Genomic DNA, 7,623 nt, shown 5'->3' with positions numbered 1-7,623 from the left:
TGACTCATGATCTCAACCATTGAAATTACTCTGATATTTGCTATTTGCTAACTAAAATGTATGAAAGTTATTTGGACTATTTATTATGATGTGTATATTCTCAGGAGTGAATCACACATCTTCACAAATTAACAGTAAGAATTAAGTGAATATAATTAGCTGACGATTATTAACTAGTATTCATGGGGAATATAACACTATGATCGTGAAACTATTTACAAATACTTCAGACAAATAAGTAATTTAGTAATATGTAGTATTACGAAAAGATTGTCTCTAAATTTAAATGGTAGATCTCTGTTTATCACATTATCCCTAATGAACACTTGAAGCTGAATATCAACATAAAGTTAAACATGAAACCTATTGTATAGTACATCAGTCATTAGAGCTCAGCGTTGGTCAAATGCATCTACTGATCAGTAGTTATTTCTTCTGAATTTGTATCAATGAATTAGCATATCTATCATTCAGTTTTTTATTTAAAAATATGAAAATAGCTACCCTATTTCATATATTACATCAATGTGATCAGTTGTCTTTTAACAAAGATTATCTTTTCATTAAATAAGACATTCAATGAGACAATTGTCATAATACTGTACCGTTTAAATTATTTTTTGTTTAACTCAGGAGGTTAGATATGCTAATATCAATTAAAACAAAACACATGTCTTTCATAAACTTATGTAATAATAATTTAATCTGATATTAAAGTTATGTCCTCATAAAAATTTCACGCCATAATGGACTACTTCTGACACTAAATAGCCGTAGAAGATTGGTTTATGTTAAGTGGTTGCTAGAAGAATAGTTATTTTACCAGTTACATGGACATACTAAAGGATAAAATGAGTTTCATCAAATGTTTGGTATTACTAGCTGTCATTTATAGTAGGATTATTTACTTGAGTAGCATCAAATTGTTTTAACCAACTTTGAATTATGCTGTCCGCCAATTCAAATGTACATCTGCCTATGCATCAAGAGTTGAAACATTACAATAAAAGCATAACTTTACTGTCGACAATATAGGCTTTAAGTAATCTGTTAACTAATCATAAACACAAAACAGAAAAATTATAAAGAAATTTGAAAGTTTAAAAATTTTCTAAGTAACTCAGGCTAAATAAATTTGTAGAGAATAAGTGTCTGAACGATCGCGAAAAAAAAGAAACACTTTCTTGGCGGACTATTCACATTTGTAACAAGAAAACGCTCACTGAATTCATTTAGTTTAGTTGAAGTTTATTCATACTATAGTCGAATAATGTTCATAACACTAGTAATCATAGAAACTTCAATTTTCTTCTAAAGAAACTTTATGTTACTTTCTGAAATTTGTATTAAGCGTGAAGTTACAATATAGATATGAAATATCTGTGTATTGCGTGTAACCAATTTCATTTTTAAACATATAGAACACCATTTCTTTAATAAAATATTTTTTTGAAAGAACGTTGTTACTGATATGATGGAAAGAAAAGTCAATTTTCGACTGGTTTACTCACTATGAGTTTAGCTCAAGATTACTTCCGTTCGATTCAATGTAATGATTACTCAATGCAGTATTTGTTTCCTTTTCTCGTATGATATTTTATTCTGTATAATATACGATATTCTTGTATTCCATTGACATAAACTATGCTCACTATGTGATTTGTTATAACTCTAAGTATTTTCCATATATGTGATTTCATCCTAATTATTAATCAAAAATGGGCGTACAATCAATATATAAATGAGTGTATTATCTACTAGAGTTGTCGTCGTCGACGTGTTTTGGGGGTTAATAAATCTTCACTTATACTCGTCTTTGTGTTCTTACTTTCGCATCGTGGGAATTGCAGAGGTCCCTCGTTTCGAGTATAAGTGATGAACGTTTCTGACATAACAATCAGCGACGACCAGATACTAAAAAGTAGCATTAAAAGAGCCAAGAAAATAAGTATTCAAACGACATGTTATAACAATTACATCATAAGATAGCTAAAAGGTATAATAGATTAAGTTGTGTTTCAGAATAATTTTAACAATCAGTTTGACAAAGATTCATTAATAGATTCATTTTCAAGTTTCCTTAGTTTTGAATAAACGAAACAATTGAATCGTTATTCTTTTGAAAAAGATAGTATTGTTGTTTTGTAAATTAGTAATTCTTTAGAAGTAAGATTACATTTTACGAATGAACTATATTCGAACCTCCATAAATCTCACCCCTTTGAAAGAACAGATTTCTTTGAAGAACTGCACTTGTCAAAAATTCTTTATTGGCAAAAATAATACTACAAGTATGCCAGTGATGCAATGTGTAAATGTTAAGTATTAGTATATTTTTCTGTGACTAAGTTTCAAAGTAGTTCTGTGGTGTGTGCTACTTATATTGATATAAGTAGTATATTATGCGTTTCAGGAATGAAATGTCTGGCAGCAGAAGATGAGGGAAGATCAAGAAAGCAAGAGCGGGAATAGAATGCAATTTGTATGAAAATGTAAGAACAATGAAGTTTGAGGCATTTTGAGACAATTGGTGGACAGTTTGTAAATTAACAATTTAATATATGGTTCTCAGATTTTATTGAGATGCTCTGTAATTTCGAGTTTAAGATATTCGACTGTCATCACCCGTGTTCTGTTCACTGCAGGTCCACTTGCCAAAATGATAGCTTTTATTTTGAATGATATATTGGATCGGACTTGTCAAGATACTGCAATAGTTATTTCAAATCAACCGGCCATTGAAAAATTCGTCAAAAAAACACATAAATGACATAAAAGCTTTAAGAGAATGTGACAAACTATAAACATTTCTTCAAAACAATGGCTCACAGAAAATAAAACTAAAGAGCTCATAAATGTTCAAAGACACATTTGATTATCGTTGATCGCAAAATTTATCAGCTCAATTTTACTCGAATTATCAACAAAGTGACTCCAAAATTTCTTACTATTAAAAATATCATCATTAAAATGCTCACATCTTACATGTGTACTTAATTACGCCTGTTAGTCCTCGTCGAGGAGCATAAGCTGCCCACCAGCACTCGCCATCCAACCCTGTCATGGGCAATCCTCTCCAGCTCTTTCCACTTGTTATTCATCTTTTTCATATCTGCTTCTATTTCCCGAGGTAATGTGTTCTTTAGCCTTCTTCTTATCCGCTTCACATTACAATTCCAAGTTAGGGCTTAACTCGTGATGAGGTTTGATGATTTGCGTAATGTATGTCCTATCCGTTTCCATCGTTCATCCTAGCCTTTACATTTGCTTCCGGTCCACCACGTTCACCGATGATGCTTCCTGGGAACGTGAAGGATTTCACATCTACCAGAGTTTCGCCATCAAGTGTGATTGAGTTAATGTTCTCTGTTATATATGACCATCTTGCTTTTCCCTTTGTGTATGTTGAGGTCTACTGATACATGGGCTTCTGCTACACTAGTTGTCTTCATCTGTATTTATTCGTGTGTATGAAATAAGAGGGCTAGGTCATCTGCAAAGTCCACATTGTCTACTTGATTCTGAGCTGTCCAAAGTCAACCTCTTGACCGAGAATCGAACTCGGGCATTCTACGTGACAGACGGAGATACCACAATACTCCGCCTGTAGCTCTTCTGGACGTACTACTAGTCTCAACCCCGGGTAAAAGAGAAGGATTGTGAATGAGGTCAGCAACCCCATCCCGAAAAATAATCTCGCTTAAACAACACTCACATCTAGAAGACATAAATTCTCAAGAATTTAATTATTAGTCTTATATAATTCTCTTGATTTTATTATTCAATATTCATTTCAATAATGTTTTATTTTGTTTTAACATTTCATCATTGCTTTCATGTTCTGTTAATTAGTTTTCTTGGTAATCAGTTTCATTTTACAACTATAGAAAATGCTTATTATTATATAATTTTATGTTTTGAGGATATACATCAAGTTACTTCATGTGTATTACATTAAAAATTATTTATTTTTATGTTATTTTCTAATCCAATCAATATTTTCTTGTAAATAGGTTCATTTTGATTAGGTTTTGTTCTCCAGCTCAAAGAACAAAACTCCATCGAAATCACCCACTTGAACTACAAATCTTCTCCACCATCTCAAATAGGTTCATTTTCTGAGATAAGATGGTGGTTGAAGGTAGTCAACAGGAAACCCCGAACTCGGGTTTCGTGCTACTTGGCACTCGTCAGCAAAGTGTACCTGTAATCTTGAGGGAACTGACGTTCCCTGGCGGATTCGATCCCGTATCACTCCAGCTTCATAGTCAGAGACGTTACCACTGGGCTCTCCGGGTCACGGCCGACTTCCTGTAGGACTGAGTTGCAACTTGGTCAATAGCATTCGATCTGCACTAAGAAGGACTTGACACACATGACATTGATCACCACCCAGTAATCAACTAAATGTGAGGTTCATTTTCTTTTCTTTTTAATCATTGAAATTAATTTTTTCTAGGTTACATGTCAATTAATCAAAATACATGGAAGTCAAAAATTTGTTCTGTTTATTGATTTTATTATTCTATCAAATATTTAAAACCTTAAAAGGTAATAAAAAAATATCACCAGTTCAATATCGGAGCAATAAATCAATTTTGGATACGTCATTTTAAAGGAGTCTTCCTACAAAATAATATACATAGTCAAAGAAACTTAATCGAAGAGTTGTTGAATCAAAAAACTTGTACACTGCTGAAATGTTAGCAATCTACCAATTTAAGCCCGAACTCTGAATGAGAAAATGATACATTCAACCTGTTATTGTTTCTTGACCCTAATTTCTTTCTGTAATATGTTTTGGTCTTGTTTTTTATTTAATTATCGTTTTGTAATTTTAAACCGTAATCAGTTATTATTATTATTATTATTCAATTAGCAGTAAGAGGATTTATGGCGATTGTAGTATTTTTTTTAACAGTTGAACTCATGAGTCTAAATGACTCGTTAGTCGACCAAAGTTTATCAATTATTATCATTGTAATGACCGTTATGTTTTTCAACTTTTTTTATATCTGTCAAGAGGACAATTATCTTATCATTCTTATATTCTTCACTAACCCCCTGATTATTACGCAACCTCATTTGATATTTGGAGTCTTGAGTCACTTTGTAATATAACCTTTTCTATCCTTCTATAGACATATATTTATCATACAATTATAAATACGAATGTAAATGATTTCGTCGACAAAAAAATAATTTCGCTGAATTCACTTAAAATTGTTTTGATAAGAGTATGTCTGTTAATTCAACAAATGCAATCTAGATTGAATGGTTATTATGTACCAAATGGTAGTAGGTTTTATCGCCATGCAATACAGCACATTCAGATCTAGAGAGTTGAAACATTACAATTCATACAAAATTTACACATATCGGACATAATACATATTAGATCTGTTCATGTTTATTTGACTTAGAGATCTGTTTCGGACGATGTTTGAACTACTTTTCTATAGTTTTCATTAGAACAGAGATTATCAAATATTAGCAATATACACGTAAGTATCTAATATTCAGAAATATAGAATTTTGTAATAATTTAACTACGCATCTCTCAGCTGACAAAAAAAAACTGAACGTTCAACTTCGTTTTAAATAATCAATAAATAAAAGTACTCATAAGTTGTAAGTCCTTGAATATGAAACAGCCGAAACATTTCAAGACAAATAACTTCAAGTTTACTATTAATGTATAAGGAGTACAAAGTCATCATCTTGCTTGTTCAGCTTGAATTAATTTTCCATTTTCATAATTCAGTGCGTGCTACTTACATGAGTATCATATAACACGAGTCAGGAATGTAATGTCTAGCATCTGAAGATTGGGAAGATCAAGAAAAGAAGAGCGGGAATAGAAAGCATTTAGTATACAAATGCAAGAACAATGAAGTCCGGGACAGTTATTGAACAATTTGCAAATTAAGTATTATAGTATTGTTTTTCTATTTTACCCAGTAACTCTGTAATTTAGTGCTAAATGTTATTCGGTTGTCCTCACTTGTGTTCTCCTTCACTACAATATAACTATTTACAGCCAAGTATTTTTTTTAAAGATGTATTTTTTATTGTTTGAATAGTAAGTTATTTTAAATCCTCGTATTTTGCGAAAACCTGAAATGAAACTTTTTTTCATCTTCTTACTTACAAAATAGTTCGTTTTCTTTTTTCAGCTTCATAACAAGATTTCATTCATTTCAATAATGTAATCAATAAAAGTATTATTTTAACATCCTTGTACAAACAACTTTACAGTTCATTCCTTAATAATGAACAAATGAATAGTTTGAATTCACTTAATGCTGCTTACTTGTATCTCCCATTGTTATTTAGGACTGCAATTGATCAGTCTCTTGTTAACATATGTACATCCTGTGCAGACTGCCACGATATTGCCTTATTTCTTAAGCTATATAAGCAAAGATGGGTTGTAGTCAGCAGTGGAATCCAGGATTCGCGTTTCAATCTATTTAGAACTCATCAACTGGATGTACCTGCATCTCAGAGTTAATGTTCATCACCCAATCCATTTAGCTACTGAGTCCTAATAGTCATTTGCTTGTCCAATGGGGTGAAGTTTAAATTCATTTAGCATTGTTTATTTGAATCTTCCCATTGATGATTTAGACTGTAATTGATCAGTCTTTATTAGCATATGTGCATACTGTGTAAGTTGCCTCGATATTGCTGTAAATCATAAGCTTTATAAGCAAAGCTGGATGATAGCTAGCAGTAGAATGCAGGCCACGCGTTTCCTCCTATTTGAAACTCGTCAGCTGGATGTACCTGCATCTCAGAATTGATGTTCACTTTGGGACTCGAACAAATATTTTTCTTCAGAAACTATAAAAAAATATCATAATTCAATAAATAAATAAACATTATAAAAATATTCAAAACTGAACCGTATGAATTGTGTGCTGTTACGGGTATGAGGGCTGAAATCACTTCCCGGCTGCCCACACCGTGGAAGGGTATTTCTTGAGGAACCTGAAAGGGAAATTGGATTAGTGTTGATCTTAACAACCTGGGAGCGTGACCGCAGAGCCAAAAGGGCAACTGCTTGAGGCCGGTCGCGCACGGCCTTTTCGTGGAAGGTTTTTAATGTGTTAGCTCCGTTCTTCAAAGGGCCTTACCGCCGGAGACGGAAATCCGTGAGGTAAGGTGAGGTGTGACATTTTTAGGGTCGACCTTTTTTTAACCCCACCCCTCCTTGTGGGAAGGCAGCATCGCTGTCATGCTGGTTGTCACACCTCTCTACGGTCAGTAGTACGACTTCGCCCTCAGACCTTGAGTTGCTGCTTTTAGTCTTACCGTTCTCCAACCGATCTGCCTGGCATGGTAGAACCTACAGGAACATATGTTTCAGCCAATATAGCTCGGTTGGGTCATCACGATAGGCAAGCCTGACTACCGCGTCTAGGTATCATTTTCGGTCACGCGTATGAATTGTCGTAACATTCATCATTGAGATCCTTATGTTGTATATATACAATTCTTAAGAAATTAGTTTTATAATTCATCAATATAATTTTAATTAAATGTCAGTTTGATCGTTAAAAAGAAAAGAAGTGAACAAACATGAAAACAACCATTTTATCTAATTAACAACTATGCAAT

The sequence above is a fragment of the Schistosoma haematobium genome, chromosome 1, assembly GCF_000699445.3.
Source record: "Schistosoma haematobium chromosome 1, whole genome shotgun sequence".
Taxonomy (NCBI): domain Eukaryota; kingdom Metazoa; phylum Platyhelminthes; class Trematoda; order Strigeidida; family Schistosomatidae; genus Schistosoma; species Schistosoma haematobium.
This window is presented reverse-complemented; position numbering follows the sequence as displayed.